This window comes from Argiope bruennichi, chromosome 8 (genome assembly GCF_947563725.1).
Source record: "Argiope bruennichi chromosome 8, qqArgBrue1.1, whole genome shotgun sequence".
Lineage (NCBI taxonomy): Eukaryota > Metazoa > Arthropoda > Arachnida > Araneae > Araneidae > Argiope > Argiope bruennichi.
The window spans coordinates 24,488,703-24,504,246 of NC_079158.1; positions in this window are offsets into that span (position 1 = coordinate 24,488,703).

The window sequence follows — 15,544 nt, forward strand, 5'->3', positions numbered from 1 at the left end:
ACTCTGCCGATTCAGCAACCAAGTCTCGTAGCCCGAGCGCTTCTGAAAGGTTTAAGATTCTCATTACGGCTGTCCAGTAAATTTTTATATACGGTGTCAATCTGGTCTAAAGGCACAATGATAAGAATACGGATGAATTCTGCGCATGTGCGTGAAATCGACTATTAATATTTCGAATAAATATAGAAATTTTTTGAAATTAAATTCCATTTTTGACGTATATGACTTGGAATAATTCATTTTAACTGGAGGAATGATAAAAAAAACTAGATAAAATAATTTTTTTTAAATGAAAAATATATAAAAACATTTGTCGGCTTGGGGCCTCGAACTGAATACCTGCAAAACTAAGTGCCACACTCTGCCGATTCAGCCACCAAGTCTCGTAACCCGAGCGCTTCTGAAAGGTCTAAGAATCTCATTACGGCTGCCCAGTAAATTTTTATATACGGTGTCAATCTTGTCTAAAGGCACAATACTAAGAATACGGATAAATTCTGCGCATGTGTGTGTACTTGACAATTAAAATTTCTAATAAATATAGAACTTTTTTGAAATTAAATTCTATTTTTGACGTATATGACTTGGAATAATTCATTTTAACTGGAGGAATGATAAAAAAAACTAGATAAAATAATTTTTTCTTTTAAATGAAAAATATATAAAAACATTTGTCGGCTTGGGACCTCGAACTGAATACCTGCAAAACTAAGTGCCACACTCTGCCGATTCAGCCACCAAGTCTCGTAACCCGAGCGCTTCTGAAAGGTCTAAGATTCTCATTACGGCTGCCCAGTAAATTTTTATATACGGTGTCAATCTTGTCTAAAGGCACAATACTAAGAATACGGATAAATTCTGCGCATGTGCGTGTACTTGACAATTAAAATTTCCAATAAATATAGAACTTTTTTGAAATTAAATTCTATTTTTGACGAATATGACTTGGAATAAATCATTTTAACTATAGGGATAATGAAGAAAACTGACTAAAATAATTAAAAAAAATGAAAAATATACAAAAACACTTTTCGGCTTCGAGCCTCGAACTGAAGACCTGCAAAACTAAGGGCCACACTCTGCCGATTCAGCAACCAAGTCTCGTAGCCCGAGCGCTTCTGAAAGGTTTAAGATTCTCATTACGGCTGTCCAGTAAATTTTTATATACGGTGTCAATCTGGTCTAAAGGCACAATGATAAGAATACGGATGAATTCTGCGCATGTGCGTGAAATCGACTATTAATATTTCGAAGAAATATAGAAATTTTTTGAAATTAAATTCCATTTTTGACGTATATGACTTGGAATAATTCATTTTAACTGGAGGAATGATAAAAAAAACTAGATAAAATAATTTTTTTTAAATGAAAAATATATAAAAACATTTGTCGGCTTGGGGCCTCGAACTGAATACCTGCAAAACTAAGTGCCACACTCTGCCGATTCAGCCACCAAGTCTCGTAACCCGAGCGCTTCTGAAAGGTCTAAGAATCTCATTACGGCTGCCCAGTAAATTTTTATATACGGTGTCAATCTTGTCTAAAGGCACAATACTAAGAATACGGATAAATTCTGCGCATGTGTGTGTACTTGACAATTAAAATTTCTAATAAATATAGAACTTTTTTGAAATTAAATTCTATTTTTGACGTATATGACTTGGAATAATTCATTTTAACTGGAGGAATGATAAAAAAAACTAGATAAAATAATTTTTTCTTTTAAATGAAAAATATATAAAAACATTTGTCGGCTTGGGACCTCGAACTGAATACCTGCAAAACTAAGTGCCACACTCTGCCGATTCAGCCACCAAGTCTCGTAACCCGAGCGCTACTGAAAGGTCTAAGATTCTCATTACGGCTGCTCAGTAAATTTTTATATACGGTGTCAATCTTGTCTAAAGGCACAATACTAAGAATACGGATAAATTCTGCGCATGTGTGTGTACTTGACAATTAAAATTTCTAATAAGTATAGAACTTTTTTGAAATTAAATTCTATTTTTTACGTATATGACTTGGAATAATTCATTTTAACTGGAGGAATAATAAAAAAAAACTAACTAAAATAAATTTTTTTAAAAAATCAAAAATATATTAAAACATTTGTTGGCTTCGAGCCTCGAACTGAAGACCTGCAAAACTAAGTGCCACACTCGGCCGATCCAGCTACCAAGTCTCGTAACCTGAGCGCTTCTGAACGGTTTAAGATTCTAATTATGGCTGTCCAGTAAAAATTTATATATGGTGTCAATCTGCTCTAAAAGCACAATGCTAAGAATACGGATGAATTCTGCGCATGTGCGTGAAGTTGACTGTTAAAATTTCGAATAAATATAGAAATTTTTTGAAATTAAATTCTATTTGTGACGTATATGACTTGGAATAATTCATTTTAACTGGTGGAATAATAAAAAAAACTAACTAAAATAAATTTTTTAAAAAAATCAAAAATATATTAAAACATTTGTTGGCTTCGAGCCTCGAACTGAAGACCTGCAAAACTAAGCGCCACACTCTGCCGATTCAGCCACCAAGTCTCATAACCCGAGAACTTCTGAAAGGTCTAAGATTCTCATTACGGCTGTCCAGTATATTTTTATATACGGTGTCAATCTGGCCTAAAGGCACAATACTAAGAATACGGATGAATTCTGCGCATGTGCGTGAAATTGACAATTAAAATTTCGAATAAATATAGAAATTTTTTGAAATAAAATTCTATTTGTGACGTATATGACTTGGAATAATTCATTTTAACTGTAGGGATGATGAAGAAAACTGAGTAAAATAATTTTTAAAAAATGAAAAATATATAAACATATTTGTCGGCTTCGAGACTCGAAATGAAGACCTGCACAACTAAGTGCCACACTCTGCCGATTCAGTCACCAAGTCTCGTAACCCGAGCGCTTCTGAAAGGTCTAAGATTCTCATTACGGCTGTCCAGTAAATTTTTATATACGGTGTCAATCTGGTCTAAAGGCACAATGCTAAGAATACTTATGAATTCTGCGCATGTGCGTGAAGTTGACTGTTAAAATTTCGAATAAATATAGAAATTTTTTTAAATTAAATTCTATTTTTGACGAATATGACTTAGAATAATTCATTTTAACTGGAGGAATGATAAAAAAAACTAACTAAAATAAATTTTTTAAAAAAATGAAAAATATATAAAAACATTTGTTGGCTTCGAGCCTCGAACAGAAGACCTGCAAAACTGAGAGCCACACTCTGCCGATTCAGCCACCAAGTCTCATTACCCAAGAGCTTCTGAAAGGTCTAAGATTCTTAGAATAATTCATTTTAACTGGAGGAATGATAAAAAAAACTAACTAAAATAAATTTTTAAAAAAAATCAAAAATATATTAAAACATTTGTTGGCTTCGAGCCTCGAACTGAAGACCTGCAAAACTAAGTGCCACACTCGGCCGATCCAGCTACCAAGTCTCGTAACCTGAGCGCTTCTGAACGGTTTAAGATTCTAATTATGGCTGTCCAGTAAAAATTTATATATGGTGTCAATCTGCTCTAAAAGCACAATGCTAAGAATACGGATGAATTCAGCGCATGTGCGTGAAGTTGACTGTTAAAATTTCGAATAAATATAGAAATTTTTTGAAATTAAATTCTATTTTTGACGTATATGACTTTGAATAATTCATTTTAACTGTAGGAATGATAATAAAAAGCTGACAAATATAAATTTAACAAAAAAATGATAAATATATAAAAACATTTGTCGGTTTCGAGCCTCGACCTGAAGACCAACAAAACTACGTGCCACACTATGCCGATCCAGCCACAAGGTCTCGCAACCCGAGCGCTTCTGAAAGGTCTAAGATTCTCAGAACGGCTGTCCAGTAAAATTTTATATTCGGTGTCAATCTGGTCTAAAAGCACAATGCTAAGAATACGGATGAATTCTGCGCATGTGCGTGAATTCGACTATTAATACTTCGAATAAATATAGAACTTTTTTGAAATTAAATTCTATTTTTGACGTATATGACTTGGAATAATTAATTTTAACTGTAGGAATAATAATAATAAAAAAAAAACTGACCAAAAATTTTTTTTTTTAAAAATGAAAAATATATAAAAACTTTTCTTGGCTTCGAGACTCGAACTGAAGACCTGCAAAACTAAGTAAAAACAAGGTTATATACTGGCTGTTTCTTCGGCCGATATTATCCGATATTAGCGCTACTTCTACTTTTTTGCTGTTGTTATAACGGGAAGAAAATATCGTTTTCCTATTTTTTCGATATATCGCACTCTGCACCCGTTGTTCTGGATATTTTGATGTCGATAAATATGGATATTCTGGGTAGTTCTCTTGCAGATATTATCCGATATTAGCGCTCGTTCTCTTTGCTTGTTTGTTAGGGTTATAATGGGAAGTAACCTCTTGGTTTCCTAATTTTTCGATATATCGCCCAATGCGCCCGTTGTTCTGGATATTTTCATGTCGATTAATATCGATATCCTGTCTGGTTCTCCTGCCGATATTATCCGATATTAGCGCTCGTTGTCCTTGCTCTTTTGTTGTTGTTATAAGCGGAAGTAACCACTGTGTTTATTATTTTTTCGATATATCGCCCCCCTGGGTCCATTTATCTGGTTATTTTAATGTCGATAAATATCAGTATCCTGACTGGTTCTCCTGCCCAAATATATCCGATATTAGCGCTTGTTGTCCTTGCTCTTTTCTAGTTGTTATAACCGGAAGTAACCACTTAGCTCCCTAATTTTTCGATATATCGCCCCCCTGTGCCCGTTGTTCTGGATATTTTGATGTCGATAAATATCGATATCCTGGCTAATTCTAATCTTGATATTATCCGATATTAACACTCGTTGTCGTGGCTCTTTTGTTGTTGTTATAAATGGAAGTAACCACATGGGTTCCTATTTTTTCGATATATCGCCCCCTTCTCCCGTTGTTCTGGGTACTTTGATGCCGATAAATATCGATATCTTGGCTGGTTCTCACACCGATTTTATCCGATATTACCGCTCGTTAATCAGGCTCTTTTGTTGTTGTTATAGACGGAAGTAATTACTGGGTTTACTATTTTTTTGATATATCGCCCCCCTGCGCCCGTTGTTCTGGATATTTTGATGTCGATAAATATCGATATCGTGGCTGGTTCTCCTGCCGATATGATCCGATATTAGCGCTCGTTGTCCTTGCTCTTTTGTTGTTGTTATAACCGGAAGTAACCACTTGGTTTACTATTTTTTTGATATATCGCCCCCTTCTCCAGTTGTTCTGGGTAATCTCATGTCCATAAATATAGATATCTTGGCTGGTTCTCCTGCCGATATTATCTGATATTAGCGGTCATTGTCCTGGCTATATTGTTGTTGTTATAACCGGAAATAACTACTTGGTTTCCTACTTTTTCGATATATCGCAAACCGGCCTTTTTTTTCTGGGTATATTGATGTCGAAAAATATCGATATCCTTTCTGGTACTGCTGCCGATATTATCCGATATTAGTGCTCGTTGTCATGGCTCTTTTGTTGTTGTTATTGCCGGAAGTAAGTACTTGGTTTACTATTTTTTACATATATCTCCCCCCTGCGCCCATTTTTCTGGATAATTTGATGTCGATAAATATCGATATCTTGGCTGGTTCTCAGGCGGATATTATCCGATATTAGCGGTCCTTCTCCTGGCTCTTTGTTGTTGTTATAACCGGAAGAAACCAATTGGTTTCCTATCTTTTCGATGTATCGTCCCCTGCAGCCATTTTTCCGGATATTTTGATATCGATAAATATCGATATCCTGGCTGGTTCTAATGCCGATATTATCTGATATAAGCGCTCTTTGTCCTATCGATTTTGGTTTTGTTACTACCGGAAGTAACCACTCGGATTCCTATTTTTTCGATATGTCGCCCCCTGCGCTCTCTGTTCTGGATATTTTGATGTCGATAAATATCGATATCTTGGCTGGTTCTCCCACCGATATTATGCGATATTACCGCTCGTTTCCCAGGCTCTTTTGTTGTTGTTATAGTCGGAAGTAACCACTTTGTTTACTATTTTTTCGATATATCAATCCCCTGCGCCCGTTTTTCTGGATATTTTGATGTCAATAAATATCGATATCCTGGATGGTTCTGCTGCCGATATTATCCGATATTAGCGCTCGTTGTCCTGGATCTTTTGCTGTTGTTATAGCCGGAAGTAACCACTTGGTTTACTATTTTTTCGATATATTGGCCCCCTGCGCCCGTTTTTCTGGATATTTTGATGTCAATTAATATCGATATCCTGGATGGTTCTCCTGCCGATATTATCCGATATTAGCGCTCATTGTTCTTGCTCTATTGTTGTTGTTATAACCGGAAGTAATCACTTGGTTTCCTATATTTTCTATATATAGCCTCCTTGCGCACGTTGTTCTGGATATTTAGATGTCGATAAATATCGATATCCTTGCTACTTCTCCCACCGATATTATACGATATTAGCGCTGGGGGTCCTAGCTCTTTTGTTGTTGTTATATCCTGAAATAACCACTTGGTTTCCGATATTTTCAATATACCGCCCACTTGCCCCTGTTTTTCTGGGTATTTTGATGTCTAAAAATATCGATATCCTTTCTGGTTCTGCTGCCGAAATTATCCGATATTAGTGCTCGTTGTCCTATCTCTATTGTTGTTATAACTGGAAGTAACCACTTGGTTTCATATTTTTCCGATATATCGCCCCCCTTCTCCCGTTGTTCTTGGTATTTTGATGCCGATAAATATCGATATCTTGGCTAGTTCTCACATAGATATTATCCGATATTACCGCTCGTTGCCCAGGCTCTTTTGTTGTTGTTATAGCAAGAAGTAACTACTTGGTTTCCTATTTTTTCGATATATCGCCCCTCTGCCCCTGTGTTTCTGGGTATTTTGATGTCGATAAATATCAATATCCTGGCTGATTCTGCTGCCGATATCATCCGATATATAGCCCGTTGTCCTGGCTCTTTTGTTGTTGTTATAGCCGGAAGTAATCACTTGGTTTACTATTTTTTCCATATATCGATAAACTGCGCCCGTTTTTCTGGATATTTTGATGTCAATAAATATCGATATCCTGGATGGTTCTCCTGCCGATATTATCCGATATTAGCGCTCATTGTTCTTGCTCTATTGTTGTTGTTATAACCGGAAGTAACCACTTGGTTTCCTATATTTTCGATATATCGCCCCCCTGCGCACGTTGTTCTGGATATTTTGATGTAGATAAATATCGATATCCTGAATGGTTCTCCTGCCGATATTATACGATATTAGCGCTCGTTGTCCTGTCTCTTTTGTTGTTTTTATAACCGGAAGTAACCAGTTGGTTTCCTATTTTTTCGATATATCGCCCCCATGAGCCCGTTGTTCTGGATATTTTGATGTCGAAAAATATCGATATCCTGGCTAGTTCTAATCTTGATATTATCCGATATTAACACTCGTTGTCCTGGCTCTTTTGTCGTTGTTATAACAGGAAGTAACCACTTGGTTTCCTATTTTGTCGATATATCACCCCCTTCTCCCGTTGTTCTGTTTATTTTAATGTCGATAAATATCGATATCTTGGCTGGTTTTCCCACCGATATTATACGATATTAGCTCTCGTTGTCCTAGCTCTTTTGTTGTTATATCCGGAAATAACCACTTGGTTTCCTATATTTTCGATATACCACCCGCCTGCGCCCGTTGGTCTGTATATTTTGATGTCGATAAATATCGATATCCTGGCTGGTTCTCCTGCCGATATTATACGATATTAGCGCTCTTTTGTTGTTATTATAACCGGAAGTAACCACTTGGTTTCCTACTTTTTCGATATATCGCCCACCTGTCCCTGTTTTTGTTTTTATTTTGATGTCTAAAAATATCGATATCCTTTCGGGTTCTGCTGCCGAAATTATCAGATATTAGTGCTCGTTGTCCTGGCTCTTTTGTTGTTGTTATAACTGGAAGTAACCACTTGGTTTCCTATTTTGTCGATATATCGCCCCCCTTCTCCCATCGTTCTGTTAATTTTGATGTCGATAAATATCGATATCTTGGCTGGTTCTCCTGCCGATATTATCCGATATTAGCGCTCGTTGTCCTTGCTCTTTTGTTGTTGTTATAACCGGAAGTAACCACTTGGTTTATTATCTTTTTGATATATCGCCCCCCTTCTCCACTTGTTCTGGGAATTCTGATGTCGATAAATATCGATATCTTGGCTGGTTCTACTGCCGATATTATACGATATTAGCGCTCGTTGTCCTGTCGCTTTTGTTGTTGTTATAACTGGAAGTAACCACTTGGTTTCCTACTTTTTCGATATATCGCCCACCTGCCCCTGTTTTTCTGGGTATTTTGATGTCTAAAAATATCGATATCCTTTCTGGTTCTGCTGCCGAAATTATCCGATATTAGTGCTCGTTGTCCTGGCTCTTTTGTTGTTGGTATAACTGGAAGTAACCACTTGGTTTAATATTTTCCGATATATCGCCCCCCCCCTGCGCCCGTTGTTCTGGATATTTTGATGTCAATAAATATCGATATCCTGGATGGTTCTCTTGCCGATATTATCCGATATTAGCGCTCATTGTCCTGGCTCTATTGTTGTTATTATAACCGGAAGTGACCACTTGGTTTCCTATTTTTTCGATATTTCGCCCCCCTCTGCCCATTGTTCTGGATATTTTGATGTCGATAAATATCGATATCCTGGCAAGTTCTAATCTTGATATTATCCGATATTAACACTCGTTGTCGTGGCTCTTTTGTTGTTGTTATAACCGGAAGTAACCACTTGGTTTCCTATTTTTTCGATATGTCACCCCTTCTCCCGTTGTTCTGGGTATTTTGATGCCGATAAATATTGATATCTTGGCTGGTCCTCCCACCGATATTACCGCTCGTTGTCTTTGCTCTTTTGTTGTTGTTATTGCCGGAAGTAATCACTTGGTTTACTATTTTTTCCATATATCGACCCCCTGCGCCCGTTTTTCTGGGTATTTTGATGTCGATAAATATCAATATCGTGGCTGGTTCTGCTGCCGATATTATCCGATATTAGCGCTCGTTGTCCTGGCTCTTTTGTTGTTGTTATAACTGGAAGTAACCACTTTGTTTCCTATTTTTTCGATACATCGTCCACCTTCTCCCGTTTTTCTGGGTATTTTGATGTCGATAAATATCGATATCTTGGCTGGTTCTCCCACCGATATTGTCCGATTTTACCGCTCGTTTCCCAGGCTCTTTTGTTGTTGTTATAGTCGGAAGTTACCACTTTGTTTACTATTTTTTCGATACATCGCCCCCTCTGCGCCCGTTTTTCTGGATATTTTGATGTCAATAAATATCGATATCCTGGATGGTTCTCCTGCCGATATTAGCGATCATTGTCCTTGCGATATTGTTGTTGTTATAACCGGAAGTAACCACTTGGTGTCCTATTTTTTCGATATATCGCCCCCCTACGCACGTTGTTCTTTATATTTTGATGTCGATAAATATCGATATCCTGACTGGTTCTCCTGCCGATATTATCCGATATTGCCAAGTAATTGTCCCGAAGGGACAACTACAAGCCGCTGTATTGTATTTTCTCCTTACTGCGCATGAGTTTCTAAAATTTGCCTTTTTTTTGCAGTGAAAAAATTAATTACTTATCATAGATTAATTCCGACATTTTTGCTCTTTGTTCTTTCTGATGCAATTTTTTTTTCCATCTTATTTGCCATTTCTTTTCTATGGTTTTCCAAATTTAGGTGTGTTAATTTTTGTTCTTATTTTACCATATTTCTTTCTGGAAACATCCATTGTTCTAATACGATATGTAGTGAAAAAGAAAAATTTAGTGACGCCAATACGGCAATTGATAGCCAAACATGGAATGCCTGAATATATCTTATGAAATTGTGGTAAATATAAATCAATCCCTTTCTGCGCATGCGCTGCCTACTGGCCGAATGTAAAATTGGTATAATCATAACAATAAAACAAATTAAAAATAGCCCTTTCCTCTCAGTTTTAAACCTGCGCTTTTTAGTTTGTTTTATTTTTATTTTGTTGTCGAATTTACATTGCATTGGTTTCATTTCAAAAATAAACTCTCCTATAGTCAGCAAAATCAGCTAATTGTCTTGGTTGGAAATCAGTTTATGCCCTGAAATATTTCTAATGCTTCTAAAGTTTTAACATTATATTCTGAAACTGCACTCCACACTAAAATATTAAAGATGCAAGCAAAACTAAAGCTGGACAACAAATTTATAGACAAAATGCTTAAGTTCTCAGTATGTATAATAATATATTTTGCAAAAAGGTTCAAAGAAAATCAAATTTTCGTTCGCAAATTTCAAGTTATCATGTGAGAACATTATTATTTTTAAGTCATTATTTGTCTTAATTAATTTAATTCATTAACCAGTTTAAACCGGTTTGAAACAATCACAAGTCTTCTCTATCCCTCTCTCTCTCTCTAACTTTTATAATAAAAATAACTTTTTTAAGCTTCATTTTCAATTTTTCTAACTGGCAAACAAAGTGGCAAAAGCTATCGTTTTTCTAAATATGGACGCATGCGTAATCTGGTAGTCTCTTGATTATTTCAAACCAATCTAAACTGATCAATGACTTAAATTAATTGAGACAATTCGTAAGAATTCTGAGAATGAATAATTTGGAAATCAAGTTGTAACTTTAGTTACCGATAAATCGCCAAATGTGACAACCTTCTTCATTATTTTGTAATAACCCTAAAAGCGAAAAATTGATGGCTGAAAAGCAATAAATCGCCAATTTGTTGCCTACGCCTTTTGAGGCTTCAAAAACCTCACACCAAAACAACATCATGTTCTCACATGATAAAAAGCTTTTAAAATAAAAATGGTGCGTTTTTTATTCGTATTAATTAGATAGCAATGAGAAAAGAAAGCAGAACATTAAAAAAAAACTGATTTGATTTGTGAAACTTGAAGTCAATAACCATTTTCTCTAATGAATCTATTTATACAAAAAGTTTTAAATTTGATTAATTAATTTTAAGAACGGAGAAATGCTTCAGAATGAAGACGATACTAATCAGGCTCCTTCTTTCAAATTTGAGATTGACAGCACTCAGAAAGTTTACAGATGTCTTTACAACTATTTGTAAAAGAGATCTAAAATTTGGACACAAACTTTGTAACAGTATAGGCCATCGAAGCATGCAAATATATTACCATTTTAAGCGTATTGTGCAGCCTAGCACCGATCGGAACAATTGTCCCCCACCTACTTTTTTTTTTGGTCCAGCGTCAATTTTTAATTAAGTAATTAATTTTTAAGAACATTCTCATTTAATGCTTCAAATGAGAACGAAACTAATCACGCTGTTTCAGATATTAAATTTCGGGACTGACAGCATTCAGAAAACTCCAAACAATTTTATAACTATTTGAATACCAGATCTAAAATTTGGAGACAAGTTTTCGAATCGCATGGGCTATCGAAAAATGCAAAAAAGTCATTTTTAAAATACTGTGAAACTTTGGGGATGCTATCTGTTCCGTTCATTGGCCTCAAATAAGACGGACAATAGAACACAAAATTCATCTTTTTAAAATTCTTTACACTGGTTTCGATTTAAAAGAAAAACTTTAGAAATTTCAATGAATTTAAAAGTTTTAGATGCATTCCTGAGTGAATAAATAATTAAATAAATAAATAATTAAAAAAAACATTTTTTTAAAAAATTATGTCGGTTTGCAGGCAAAATGGGATTAACAGAAAAAAATTTGGCATATGTTCATAACGCCAAAATTCTAGATTCCAACTAAACGCTGAATGGTTGAGATCAAAATTTGACGCCAATCTACAATTTTAGAGAAGGGAATCCATATCACTTTTCATCTAATTAGCATTCTGTGTTTTGAGTTAAAAACATCCACATGGCCACGAATAGATAAAGCAAAAAGACTGCTAGGTCTTCAATGAAATTGATACATATTTCAATTAAATTACATGAATTATTCAAATATTTTTAATTACTATCAGAATTGTATAAATCATCCAGAAAAGAAGATTTTCAAAATGCATACTCAGTTTTCTTGACTGTACCACAAAATAAAAAGAATGCATCATAATGTGTTCTTACATTAAAAAAAAAAAAAAAACTGAGGCAGAAACATCCCTCCCCTTTATTTTTAGATCCTTAAATTCTAAAAAACTGAATTTTTGGCAAAAATTGTTTCCAACAGGTTCCCTTATCTCACAGGGCCACCCCTGCTTAACTTAACTGCAAAGAAAACAGAAACATGTGTATGATTACACTTGTTAATATAGATTGATAGTAGCGAAAGAGTTACAACTATGATCCTTTTGTTGCTTTCTCACCTCGCTTCATTAAAAATAAGATGCAATACCAATTGATTACCTAAAGGAAATGTGAAATTTAAATTTGTATAAAAAAATTATATTATTATCTCAACTTCAAAATATTAAGGTAAGGAAGAAGAAAAAAGTAAGCCGATGAAAACTTTTTCAAAACCTATAACCTGAACTTCCGACTGTCCTGATCTTTTCAGTATTCAGTAGTAAATTTGGCTGTCTATAAAGCTCGCATTCTGTGTATTTAATTCTTTCATGAAATGCCAGGTTTTAAAATTAGTATGTTTGTTTGTTACTGATTTGTATGTTTGTTTGTTATATTACATTCTTTTTATATTTTCACAATTCATTTATCAGTTAATTGTTAAATATATTTCAATTCCCATTTCATGATGTGGCTCCACATGCTACGATTGTGAGAAAACTTTCGATATTAGATTCCATATATTTATAGTGACATGAAATAAATTAAAAAATAAAAGGTAGAAAACAATTAAAATAAAAACCATCTAAACTTTTAGTACATAAACAAACATGTGTAAAACAAAGATGTGTTTTAAAAAACTGTTTTTATTACATTTATTCCTATGTGTTAATATCTGTGAAAGTTCTTATTTTTTATTTTGTACATTTTAAAATCTTCTGAATTAAAGATTTCATATATACAGAAAAAGGAAGTATGCAGTATTTTGACTTATAAATATTTGATACAAGTTATTTCATATTGTAGATGCACAGTAAATTAGAATGGGTAAATTTTAATTAAAGATAAAATTTCAACTAAGAAAAAAAGCAGAAAGAAAAGATCCTAGTAGCATTTATTGGCTACATATTTCATGAAAATTACAGTTTCTACATTAGTATTTACAAATCATATTTAGATCAGTAAGAATTATCGCTGACTAAATATTACTCCTTTCATAAGAAACTTCACACAATTTTACAGACACCAAAAATATAACAGCATATGATAATGCTGCTAGACATTTCTTTTGGCAATTAATTTCACACGTCATGAAATAGATTTTTTGATTTTTTTATACAATACAGCTTTACACATTTTACAAAAAGCAAGGAAAATGAAATTCTTCTAAAGTAGAAAATCAAGTCATATATATCATTTGATTTATTTACAGTACTCACAAATTTTTGAAATACATAAAAAATAAATACTACAATTCAATATTAGAAATTCTCATAAGAACAATAAAATGAAGGAAAAAAAAAGACAAGCACAATTGGTCAGATTTAAAAAGTACAATTTATAAAAATCATTTGCTTTCTTCTTCCACCCAATTCAAACACAGAAAAGAAAAACAATATATTTTATAATTATATAAATTCAAATAAACAATTTCATAATATTTTATTGTAAAATATTCAAAAATGATTTAAAGTTTTGTTTTTTTTTTCAGTAAAAAGCAATAAACAAATTTTGTAACTTAAAAAAATATTTATCATAATACACTTTTCATACACAATTATGGCAAAAATAAAAGCACAGTCATTATTTTATGACTTTCCATATATTTATACAAGAAATTGTATAATTTATAAGTAATCTCCAATATTTTGTCAGTTTCCTATCAGCATAAATAATAGTAAAGAAAAAATAGTTCACAATAATTATTTTGACAAAACAAATGGTACAGTATATCAAAAATGATCAATAGATTTAGGAACATAACTACAAATGGCACAATTTTTTAAAAAAAGTAAATTTAAGCTACATTACTATGTTTTTGATGATTTGTAACAAAATTTTTCAAAGAGCTCTTGCATTTAACTGTTAATTTTAACACTCCCAAGATTTAAAAAAAAAAAAAAAGCATTTGGCACACATTAAATGTTCAATTTATAAAAATTATTTTACTTTTAAGAAATTTCTGCAAGTTTTTAAAAATAATAATACTAATTAAGTCAAGACATTACAAAAATTAAACCAATTACAGAGTTTAAATTAGCTTGAAATCTATTATTCTCTAAGAATAATACTAAGCCAAATCAAATCACAGAGTGAGCCTTTGATACACATTTTAAAATCCTTCACAATTAAAAATTATTATCTAGAAATAAATAATATTTTACATTAGACATAGAAATAAATGTCTGAATAATAAATTAAATGTTTAAGACACATAAGTGAAAGCAAAAAACATTAAGACATATTTTATATATTTAAAATTCAAATATGTCATTTTAATGATGGAAGAGCAGAAAAAAAAAAAGAAGAAGAAGAAGAAATCATCACACAATAATGAGTACAGAAAAACTCAAATCATACAAAGCTCAAATATAAGAATCTTAATTATTCAGTTAAATGAAAAATAATAGCGGAAGCGTAGTCAATGCTTTTGACACAATTTATGCTTTATTAAACTTAAACAAGAAGGAAGAGACTAATATAAAGAAATAAACTTTGTGCAAACTCTAAGCTCTATTTTATGATCCAAATTTCCCTATAATTGCATTGTTCTAATTCCCGTTTAATACCAATTGGAGTTCTACTGCATACTTAAAAATAGTATTCATGAATACAATAATTATTTTTGATCTTACAGAACTTATATAAACATTTATGTGTGGGTTTTAAAAAATGAAATATAATGATAAGAAATAGAAATCAATTATTTATTATAAATAATTGGTTTATTTCCATCCTTTATAATAAAAAATTACAAAACAAAATTAAATGAAATTCAAAGGATGAAATTATGGAAAAGTAAACAAGAAAATAAAAATGGAATGAAAAATAATTCTAAAAATCATACAAATGAAAACATGGTCCCCAAGACTTAAGTTATTTAAAAGGCAATACATTTTTTTTTTTCAAAATAATAATAATAATAATAAATTCGAAATTGCAATCTAAAAATAAAATTAACATACAAAATTGTACTAATATAGTGAAGGAATTGAAATAATATGAATGCAATATCTTTTTGAAAATCTGATCATCTACAAAGAAATTATATGTTAAGATGATGTTTAATAATCGCTCTGCTTTACATCGTTCTAAAATTATGAAATTCTTCAGTTAAAAGTGTGAAATTCATATACTCACACCAATTCATATGTATTCAATACACACAATAGTGATATAGAAATATCATAAAATAAAATTGCTAATTACTTAAAACATTACAAAAACACGAAAAAG